Source organism: Poecilia latipinna, unplaced genomic scaffold (genome assembly GCF_001443285.1).
Source record: "Poecilia latipinna isolate Pla-1442-1.1 unplaced genomic scaffold, P_latipinna-1.0 Scaffold560, whole genome shotgun sequence".
Lineage (NCBI taxonomy): Eukaryota > Metazoa > Chordata > Actinopteri > Cyprinodontiformes > Poeciliidae > Poecilia > Poecilia latipinna.
The window spans coordinates 357,796-369,618 of NW_015113176.1; the positions used below are offsets into that span (position 1 = coordinate 357,796).

Consider the following 11,823-nt stretch of genomic DNA (forward strand, 5'->3'; position numbering starts at 1 on the left):
CCGCCCCAGCAGAGCCACAGCCGCCCCAGCAGAGCCACAGCCGCCCCAGTCCAGGTCCAATTGACATTCAGGTCCATATGCATCTGAACCGAACCAGAGTTCACTTAACCGAACCCAGACCGAGGTTTGTAGGCGGATTGGAGTTTGATTAGAGTTCACACTTCCATGAATGAGCTGAACTTTCTAGACAAACAAACTAAAGTTATATAAAAATATTCCAATATTTTAAATAAGCTCCAAGAAAAAAAGCATCCAAGAAAAGAAAAGTGTAATGAAATCAGTGATTATGCTAATTTTGCGCGAATAATTTGGCGAATAAAAGGTAATCTACAATCTACTGTTATTTTCTAACTTGGAGTTAAACTTGATGTCCAGCTCTAAACCAGCTGGAGGCAAAACTTCGACTGAAAGGTTTTTATCCCAAGCCAAGAAGTTTAGAGAGGCGATATAAGCTGGTCTGCAGCCGGCGACACGCCGCTCATCTCTAATGGAGGCCATGAAACCTCAGATGAGCCGAGATCCTCGGAGCGCCGGCGAGGGGAACAAAAGCTCATCATCTCCTCCGCGCTTACTCCACATCCAGGAGAGCAAATGAAGTCCATCTACTTTACCCCGCAATTTATTCCTGAGGGATGAGTGTGAGGGCAGAAAAAACAGCATTCAGGTCACACACACACACACACACACACACTGGCTGCTGATAATAAGAGTCTGTTAGCATTCCTTTTTGAAAATCCAATCATGATTTGTGAGCAACAAAGCGTCTCCGGCGACTCAAACTATTCATCACATTTGGTGCGGCCGCTCTCGGAGTCGCTGCCGTCTTTTCTGCACGGCTGAGCGCTCGGCTCCAGGCGCCGACCGAACGCCGCAGAAACAACATTTCATTCTGCAGGACAACAAAAAGCAACTCCCAAAATGAAACAGCCGGAGCAAATACACAGGAGGGAACGAGTTTAAAATTGTTATTACTGATGGTTTGTGGTTAATTTAACGGAGCCGATGATAAACATGATTATTACAAACATGAAGATAGCTGCTATTGGAGGGCAGTTTCCAAGGATAATCATGGAAAGTTGAGTTGGAAAAAGCTGTAACAACAGGAAGAGATTCTTGATAAGCCGGACATGATAATTAATTTTACTGGACGATAAATTTTCCCAGAAGTTATTGCGATAAACAATAATATTGTTGTTTGAAACCATTTTAAGGTAATACGGATGGATGGATGGATATGTAGATGAATAAATAGTCAAATGGACGGACGTTGCGGTCTTCATCTCGTCTTCTCAGGACTTTGTGTCTTTCGTTTGTCTCTAAATCATTTTAAATCTGGCTGCTGCTGCTCTAACAAGACAAATAAAACCTCATTTATAAGCAAAATGCCGAGCTGGAGAGGAATCCAGTCCGCCGTTAAAGACATTTTAAGACTTTCACAAGCCAACAAACACTCTGACTAACAGAACCCAGAGGGGCGAATATGTGGAAAAGTGATTGTTTATAGCTGCACAATCCTGTGAATAAAGGCAGAGCTGCAGAGATTCAAGGCGGCTTTAATTCAAAAACGATGACAGCGAATGATTCTGGAGATCAAAACGATCCACGAGATTAAAATCCAGCCTGTGGCAAACGTTAGAAAGTTTTATTATCACTGTAGCTGGGAGAAGAATGAGAGACGAACCGACAGAAATTCATATCAGAGAGAATGTAATGTTGACAGAATAATTCGATCCTCCGGTTGCTGTCGGCCATTTATCCCAACGAAATGCTGAACGCACCAACAGGAAGTCCTCTGCAGAGGTTAGCCGCAAAAATTATACTCAAGCAAAAGCATTTTTACTAAAGTAAAAAGTTGCCGTCCAAGAAATGACTCAAAAGTAGGAAAGTATTTGGTAAATCAAAGTCTGAGTGTTTCCACTTACCAAGTCAAAGCACTTACCAAATCAACTAAAAGTTGGTTTTTATCATTTAAAATAAGAAAATCTAACTTATAAATAACTTTTCAGCAAGATATTGGAGCTTGTTTTAAGTCAATAAATCCTTACTATTGATGGAAAAAGTGCTAGTTACGTTGTCAGATTCTTTCACAAACAACAAGATATTTTCCCCTTGTTGTAAAGTGAATTTATCTGCCGACGCAGCAGGTATATTTTCCATCAATATGAAGGATTCATTGACTTAAAAAGCTCCAATTTCATGCTAAAAAGTTACTGGTAAGATATCTGTACTAGAAACTAGATAAAAAAACTGTTAAGATTTTGTGTTTTTGCAGTGTAGAGTTGTAAAAAAGGCCAAAATACACAGAAAATACCAAAAATAATAAATGTTTCTCACTTTATTCATATCCCAATAAGGTAATTGGCCTGCATTAAAACAATGAATATTATTTAATTTGTTATTGGTTTATTTCAAACCATTTAAATGAAAAACTATATAATAATGTATTTAGACATAAAAAGCTCAAAAGTTGCCACTGTAATTTGAGACAGACTTTGCAAATTTGTTTGATTTGAATCAATTTTTAAAATTATTTTTTATGTTTTTCTGATTTAGACTTTTGAAACGTGTTCTTTCCTTGCAACCAAACAGATTTCTCTCCGTTTTGCTGTCACCATTTCCGTTCTGAATTAACGTCATCGTATATTGATCGGCTTTCTAACTGCCATGTCATTTCTCATCTGAAACTTCTAAATATCTTGCAGACTCATTACTTAAGGCTTTAATTTAGGTATTTTTATTCTAACCTCCAGCTTTGGGGTTTTAGATTCTCTTAAAATTCTCTGAGTGCATTTTACCCACTGGGACTAAAAGCCATTTAGTTTGGCTGAAGAATTCAATTTCCAGGCAGAAATTCAGCATAGTCTGTGTACAGAGGGGGAAAAATGCTTCAGTTTGTTTATGACTAATAAAACTTTGTGCTGAACACAGATTTGCTGATTTAATTTAGAAAAAAACGTGCGTTTCACTTGCAGCATGACTCATTTGGGCTCCGTCGTCATATGTGAAAGGCATTAAATCTGAACCTGTTGCTGCGGGCCGACTCCCTCGCTCACAGAGAGAGGAATGAAAGAATGAGAGAGCGGAGAGGAAGCTGCTAAAGCCATCAGAGCTGCACAGCATCTCTGCTGTCATCCATTACAGTGTTAGCCCTGTTCAGTTCGCTTTCATCCAACTCCAGTTCATTTAGGGAGGTGTGAACGAGCAATCGAACCCAAAAAACGAACTCCGATCCACCTAAAATCCTCTGTGTTGATTCGGTTGAAGTGAACTCTGGTTTAGTTTGAATGCAGTGTGAATGCAAGCGGATCAGAGACCGCTCCAAAAGCAGGAAGTTAACTATGGACATCATGAGCGCTAGATCCTGTCCCATTTCCCTGCTGGAGGGGAAGACGGTGCTTGCTAATGATGGCTAGCATTGGTTTTAGCCGTTATTCATATAACACACAAAATTTTAAATGTACGCCTGACATACAAAAGAAAAAGGGACACGATGTTTTTTACTACAACTAGATAACAAGGTCAGGAAAAAGTTTCAATGAAGAAAAAAAAAATAGCAAGGGAGAGGGAAGTAGGTCATGCTAGCTTGACTATAACAACCGTAACTGTAGACAGGCTGTGGAATTCTTTGTTTCAGTTCAGTTACAAAATAATAATAAAAAGTGACCTAAATACCAACTCTGACAGATCATCAGTAGAGCAGATGTTTAAACGAGCTAATCTACCACAGCAGTGTTAGCTTAGCTAATAGCAGCGGTAGCTAATCTATCACAGCAATCACATATTTATACTCACAAAATAAGTTTACCGGACTGAATGTTCTGTTCTTTGTGTGGGAAATGTTTGAGTGTTTTTTGATGTTGAATCCTGAAATATATTGGCGTTGTCGTAAGTTGCTATGGCAACAAGTCTGTGTGTGTAGCGTAGCATAACAGACATAAACAACAAACATAAAAAACAGAATATAAGTGTTTCTAGTTCTTCATCGCCGTAATATTCCCTTCGCTGCAGCACAATGCAGCCATTGCAACTTTTGAACCTTCAACAAACAAAAACTGGACTAACTGCCGGGTTTGTTTGTAGAACCTGGCGATATTCATAACATAACATCAAATAGAAAGAAATATTTCATAAAGTATAAATTTTAAGCTAATTTTAGCAGTGCCAATTATGTAAAGTTCAATTATTGAGCAAAATAAAGGAGGAATTTGCTTCGTACTCTCTCGCATTGTGACAGAAACCAAACCGTTTACAGATTTATTTACATCCAGGGAGAAAATATATTTAAAATTTTTCTCAACTTTAATTTAAGCCTTATTCATAGGAATCATGTAAGAATAACTACGCTACGAACATTGATGTGACGGAATGACTCAGTGCGTCGTAATGGCGCCTGAGGAACGTCGCTAGCGTTAGCGGCTAACAGGCGATGTACAAACCTGTCATGTATATCAATAAAAAAATCCCTGCACCGCTATAATCTGATACCACTCCATTTTTCTTTACATTTTGTGAAGAAGGAAGTTGCGCTGAGTCTTTTCTTTAGATGTTTTGTGTTGATTCCTTTAGTAGTTCTTGGTGCAGCGCCCCCGCAGGCTAGGAGGGGAACAGGTTTATCAATTGGTGAAATATAAATTTGAACCACACCAGCTGAAAATGTAACTAAAGTTGCCATTTTGGTCCCTAACCAAACTTCTACTGAACTATCAGGTGTGAAAGCATCTTTAAACGCAGAAAGTCTGCCTCCTTGCTCCTCCTCTTTTCCTCACTTTCCACTGAAACCTTTTCAGTCTGCTGTTTAAACAGCAGCGAGCCGCAGGTACCCCTGACTCAGCCGTCTTCAGGAGAGAAAAAGCAATCAAAGGACCGACAGCCAACTCCTGCTGGGAAACATCAAAGTGCTGCTTCGGACCAACAATAGAGGGACGCCTCGGGGCGGGCGCCAGATGGAAGAAAAGACACAGCTGCTGGGTGTTTGTGATTCTCCTGCAGCTAAAAATGACACGCGAGCCGTGATTATTATTAATACAGCTATTAAGGGCTCTTTAGGTTCTCATTATGGCTGATTGATGAAAGCCAGAAGCACAGAGATGAGCTAAACAGGAGTGAAGGACAAACAAGACACGTCTCCTCTGAATTGGGTTTTCTGCACATTTTCACACAAATTTATCATCAACAGCAGATAAACAAATATAATACAAAGCATTGTGTAGTAACTAGCAGAGGTGGGTAGAGAACCCAAAGATTTTACCGAAGTACTGAGTAAATGATCAAATTATCAACCATTTAATACTTAAAAATGACATTAGATGGAACAAAATATAAAGTTAAGTGGAAATTTTGGCATTTTAAGGACCAAAATGACAATTTATATAACAAAAAACCAAAATCAGACAAAGGAAAATGTTTTCAAATCAGTTTCTTTCAATAAAAAACTTGAAACTTTAACAGAAACAGCAGGTGTGAGTCTGACTGATGAAGTTTTGGTTAAAACATGTTTGTTTTTCATTCAGTGGGTAGAAAATCCAGAAATTTTACTCAAGAGTAAAAATACTTCATAAAATTACTCCAGAAAAAGTTAAAAGAGCAGCGGAGTATAAAAAATTACTAAGTCCAATGTAAGTAGTTAGTACCCAACTCTGGTAACTGGTTACATTTAGCAAACGTGCAAAATACTTTTTAAGGTTTGGATCTACAATAAATCAGATCCAATACCACAAAAATCAAATCAGACTATTTTATGTCCTTTATTTTAGCTCCTATAGCCGCAAGTACTTTTGATTATTTGATGACAAAATGTTTAGACAAGAAAAGGCCAGAGTTAACCGATTAATTCAGATATATGCTACACATTTCAGACTATTCTTTGCAACAACTCTGAGAAGTCGCCAATCATTTCTCATCCGCACCACAATTCAGCTCCAAAACACAAATTCTCTCTTAGAATCGGATCCAAACTAAACGGAGCCTGAAAGCAGAAGAACACGGATCCAAATCCTTAAAAGCAGCGGCTTTGTTTTCTGCTCAGCTCTAAAACGGAGAACATTAAGATTTAGCAACAGTGCTGATAGAAAACAGACGTCTGGCCAGCTCCGCTGCCCCTCTGGTCCACAACCAAAGAAAGGCCGCAGGAAAGAAAATGGAGAAAAGCACATGAGCGTTCATCCATCCAGACTGAACCCAGTAAAACACTGACGACAAGCCTGAAACCATTCACTCATACCACACACACACACACACACACACACACACACACACACACACACACCAGCAGCAGCAGTTGGCAGCTGATAAAACTCCGCTCCAAGTCATCAACTTCGCCTTCCAAGTCTGTCACGCCTTCGCCTTTCTTCTCTTTTCTTTCTCTGCACATTTAAACCATCCAGACTTTTTCCATCATCCCAATTTTCTCCCTCCATCTTTAATTCTTCTTCTCTTTTCATGGTTAAGGTCATAAATTAACAAGCGGTGAAGAAGATGGACACACACCGAGCTCTGACTCCGGTCCAGCTGACTCCGGTCCGGTTCGGAGGCCGTTAAAAACACTGGGTTTTGGCCAAACACAACAGTCAGCTGGACCCACACATGCAGAGCAGAACTCTGACCCGACTGACTGAACAGAAACGGCTTCATTAAAACTTTCTCCGGTTTCTGGTACTTTAGCTTTTCTCTCGTAGTCTCTACTGAATGCTGATAAGAGGAAGATCGTACACAACTCAACGCTGCCCTGGCTGTCGAGCACAGCAGTGGCAGCATGATGCTGAGGGCTTACTGGTCCGTTGTAAAAAGCAGATGGAATAATAAAAAGGACTCAACCTCCAAACAGACCAACTGAAATCAACAGTTGGACTCAGATGGACGCTGATCCCAAACACATTCAAACTGGTTCTAACATTTAGCTTCCAGAACGGCCTAGTCAAAGCTCGAAACAGCACTTCCAGACCAGGAAATAGTTGAATGAACTCCAGCACTCAGGGGTTTCTATAAGTTATAGGAAAGTCTTAAAGACCTGGATGAATTATGAACTGCTAACATCCTCACTTATAATCAAATTCAGTTAAAAACGTTAAGTTTGTATTTCCAAGGTCATTTAAAGGCTGTTTTTATCAGAACCGGCTCGGTTCTGGTTGACTTGGTTCTGGTCATCAAACCAACCAAACCCTTTGAGCAACCTGTTCCCCTTCTCACCTGTGGGGGCGCTGCACCAAGAACCACTGAAGGAAACGATACAAAACAAACACTGAGAGCAACTTCCTTTGTCACCAAAAGGAAACAAAAAATTATTTCTAAAAACAACAAGTTATTTATCTGCTAGCGCTAGGCTAGCATGTTAGCTTTGGTTGTTTCAAACAAACCGAAATCGAGGTTTGTCGGCGGACCAGGGTTTGGATTTTTATTCATTCACACCTCCACAAACGAACCGGACTTTCTAGGCAAACAGACGAGTCGGATTAAAGCGGATTGGTGCATCTCTAAAGGTAATTTCTGTAGTTTTTGTCCAGGTAATAAACACAACCTGCCAGCTTATTCATAAAGCAATGAGCCAACTGAACCCAAGGAATCTGCATCCAATCCAGACTTGAAATGAAACTGAATTAGACAGAAAACAAAGGTGTGTACTGAAGAAAGGATTGAGTAGAAGTTGTGTTGGAAGCGACGGCCATGACGGGCGATGGAGGGAGGAAAGTCTCACACAGAGGCGTCACGCTTTAATCCGAGCTGGCAGAGCGCGAGCGGATCATAGAAAACCACACATTCAGATGTGACGGCCATTTAAATCGACTGGTCACACTGGGAGGGCTGATTCTGGTCCAGCAAGGGTTTCTGATGCCTCTGGCTCCGTATCTGAACTGGAAGTGTTGATAAATGACTCCACTGGTCTAAAAACTGTTCAGATTCTGTTCTGCAGGAAAAAACTGGAATAATTTAGAGTCTGTTGGTGTTAAAACCGGAAAAGGTCTGATTTCTGCTCATTCTCCTTCATAAAACAGAGGAAATTCATACATCTGTATTAATCAGGCCTGGCAACAGATTTCAAAATAAATTCAGATCTGGGCTTTGACTAGGACGTGAAGCTTCACCCCAGTTTCAATTCTTCTGCAGCGTCTGACCAACATGATGCTGCCACCACCGTGTGTTGCTGTGGGGACAGTGCGTTCAGTCTCTTATTATGAGACGTGGTTATTTATCGTATCGTTTATCATTTATCGTGATAAATTTATCATCATGATAAGAATTTTGATTTTTCATTGTCACAATAAATTCCAGTTAATGACTGTCAATTATTATTTTCACTATTTTCTCCAGTTTGTTCAATTAAAGTATCAATAAATATCAATAGTTTTCAAAATAAGATTAAATGGTGTTGCTGTGAGCAGTTTATTGATAAAAATCACTTTTTATGTGACGTGTCTAAAAGAAATGTATTCAAAAGCAGAGTTTGTGTTTGTGGGGCTCTGATAAAAATCACTCTGAGTGCCAATTATAATCCTTTTATTGTTGTTGTCTTTACGATTCCTCACTAAATCTGGGAATTTTAAAAGGTTTGGATTAAATGAGGTGAATGAAAATGTGTTTTTCTGATTTTATTTGTAAAACATTGCAGTATAATTTTCTTTCCACGTCACGATTGCGCGCCGCTTTCTGCTGCTTTATCACATAAAGTCACAATAAAATACCCTGAGGTGATAAAAGTAAAAGATAAAAACCAACAAAAAACAGTGTGTTGTTTCAGTAATGACTTCGCCTCTGTGTGGAGTGTTAGAGAAACAGCCTGGAGCCTGAAATTAACCTTTGACCTTCAATCATTACAAAGAAACACAGATTCAGCTGAAGAAAGCAGCTATACTGTCTGTCAAAGCGTCAACGCAGCCATCAGGGTGAAAGGAAAAACTATGACAGAGTCCACAAAGACTGATGATTTCAAAATAAAAGCATCCTTACCTGATCAAAGTGAGCGACCTCAGATGACCTCGATCTCCTGAAAGAGACACAGACATGTCTGTTGGACTGCAGTTGGGGCCACAAACACAGCAAAGAGCAGCCTAAAATATCACACTCCAGATGTTCGAACCATGAAAACATCTTCAGCTGAAGTTTAGCAAAAAATGGAAAACCAGCCGTTATTTTCCTTCATCAGAACCGTCTGAACATCCGGGTCCAGCCAAACCTCTGGAGGTGCCGGTGTGATCACGAATGCAGCTACAGAGACGCCTTTGTATCACAACGAAACCAGGCTCAAACCCACAAATGTAAAACATAATTATTTCTCATAATTAATTCAAACAAACGGCCAGAAATCTTGTATTATCTGGGAGCAGAGAAAGAATGGAGCAAAGCTGGAGCGGTGCCCGCTTCAAACACGGCCTTTCATCAGGAAACACATTCCACTGAAGGCATTTTAATTTGAAACCAGAGCAGAGTCGCTGCGTTTCCTCCGCTAACGATAACACGCTCAACAGCAGAGCGAACGCTTTTAAAACGAGAACATCTATTTGCAAATGAGACGCAGCGAGGAGAAAGAGAAATAATGCTGAATAAGCCCCAGTTTACAGGTAGCTTTATTCTCATGGAGGACGAGAATCAGTGTCGCGCACGCCGCCACGAGCAGAGCGCGTGTGTGTGTGTGTGTGTGTGTGTGTGTGTGTGTGTGTGTGTTGTGAAGTTTGTTTGGCAGCACTTCTAACGATCCGGAGGCCCTCGGTGCTGCCCAGCAGAACCGCCCGCTCTGTCTCTGCTCTATCTCAGGCAGCCATATGCTTCTGGATGGCAGAGCCGGGCCGGCCATATGTTCTGATCCAAACATCCAGATGGCAGCGCATCAGTCCGCCGGTTTTCCCTTCCATCATCTCAAAGTACCTGGGAACGGTCCTGGCAGCCGATACGGCATCAGCTGGGATTAAGGGATCCGGTTAATGATGAGGAGGATTTTATTCTGAAAGGATTTGGACCCAGTGAGGCCGAGCTGAGAGGAGCTGACGGGTTTATTAGTGTTTGGACCGGAGTCGATCTGATCTGGACACAATGGAGGTTCCCACAGATTTCCTGCTTCTACATGGCCAAGCTTCCAGAACCATCGACCCATTCTGGCTCAGATGAAAGAATAAAAGAATAAAATGGATAAAAGGATGGATGGACCAGTGGATGGATGAACAGACAGATAAAGATAAATGATCTATTTTAGCGATTTATATCAAAAACTGACAAAAAACCTGATAATTTCCATTATTTTAGGTTTCCATCATTTAGAAGTGTTGAAATAACTTCATTCTGAACAAATGAAACATGTAATTTGTTCAATTTGTGTTAAAGTAAATCAAAAAGTAATAAATATTCATCTTTTGTCCTTCAGCTGGACTGAAGATCTTTAAATCGACATTATGTGAGCCTTAAATCTCCAGGTGTGGGCAGATTGAAGTTGATTGGATGGAAGGAGTAACTGAGACGGGGGTCAGATTTATGGACGTACCAGGAACAACGTAAATATAATAATGTAAATAATTTGGGTGGAAAGTGACTTTCAAAGCGTAATGTTGAAGGAGTGGACAGCAGTTTTCCTTCAGCCTCCAGGCAGGCGGACGACAGACTCACTCAGCAGGTCCAGATCTGCTCGCCGTCTGACCCCGATGCCAGGAAAAAACACACACCCTCTGTTTCACACACAAACACACACACCACGGGTCAGCAGGCATGTGCCAAGAAAGACAATCCAAACAGCGGCTGCAGCATCAACACCCAGAGCGTGCTGCATGTTTGCTCAGAAAGCAGAGGCACCTGCTTCTGAAAACACAAAACGCTGCATAAAAACGGCGCTTCACTGCAAAACCAAAATCTTAGCAAGTAGTTTTAGACTCATTTCTAATGTAAACATCTTATTACATCTGAAATCACTCAAAACTAACTTACTAAGTAACGTTTCAGCAAAACAGAGGAGCTTGTTTTCAGTAAACAATTCATTAATGTTGACTAAACAAACATTAAGGTGTTCATGTTTGTTTCAAGACAATTTCCCTCATTATAAGTCAAATCATCTGTTAATAGAACTACTACTTTTTCATCAATGTCAAGAAATTATTTACCTAAAACATGCTCCTTTATCTTGCTGAAAATGTACTTGTAAGTTAGTTTGATCTAAATTCAAGTGTATTAAGATATTTACTCTAGTTATCAAACTAGCTACAGCCAGTTGTAACAAATTGAAATTACAATTTATTAAAATTTAAATAAAAATAATTGGTATGACTGTGTTTTTGCAGTGTTGATCTGGGGAAACCCTACAATCATCCCCTTAAGCTAAACACTCAAAATGAGTGAATGAGTAAGTAAATGCGAGCGTGTGTGGAGGCTTGTTTGTGTGGGAGTTTTAACAATTAGAGCAGGAAGCTGCAGCAGAGGAGCGCTGGGTTCCCTCTGGACTGCCTGCATGCAGAAATACTAAATTCCCACACTGTCCTCCGGCTCAATCTCAGCTGCAAAACATCACGAAAAATAAGCACAAGTTGGAAAACCCAACTTCCTCTCAACCCGTTTCCCAAACACCAAACAGCATTTAGTCTCCTCCTCTGCTGGCAGAGCCGACCGCCGGCGCTCCGTGTCGCCGGATCACAGGACAGACGCAGCTAATCAGATTGTTTATGAGGCCGAAGGAATGCGGGTCAGAACCCTCTGGGGTTCTGCTCTGGGTCTGTGCGACTCCCTGCTTCACCGGAAGACTCATCAGGAGGGGAAACAATCAGCTTTTCACTTAAATACTGACAGAGCAGAAAGAGACGAGCTGATCGGAGGAAAATCTGATGTTTTTCTTAACAGGAAAAAAACAACATCTAG

At 40.6% G+C, this 11,823-nt stretch overlaps 1 protein-coding gene across 2 annotated transcripts in view; it reads right to left on the minus strand.

Moving 5' to 3' along the window:
• The window catches only part of LOC106953105 (plexin-B2-like), a 141,752-nt gene that overhangs the window by 79,702 nt on the left and 50,227 nt on the right, over positions 1-11,823 (minus strand). For both annotated transcript variants that reach the window (XM_015041660.1, XM_015041659.1), the window contains exon 3: positions 8,941-8,977. The gene's annotated coding sequence lies outside the window, so the exon portion shown is untranslated. The remainder of the gene's footprint in view (positions 1-8,940; positions 8,978-11,823) is intronic.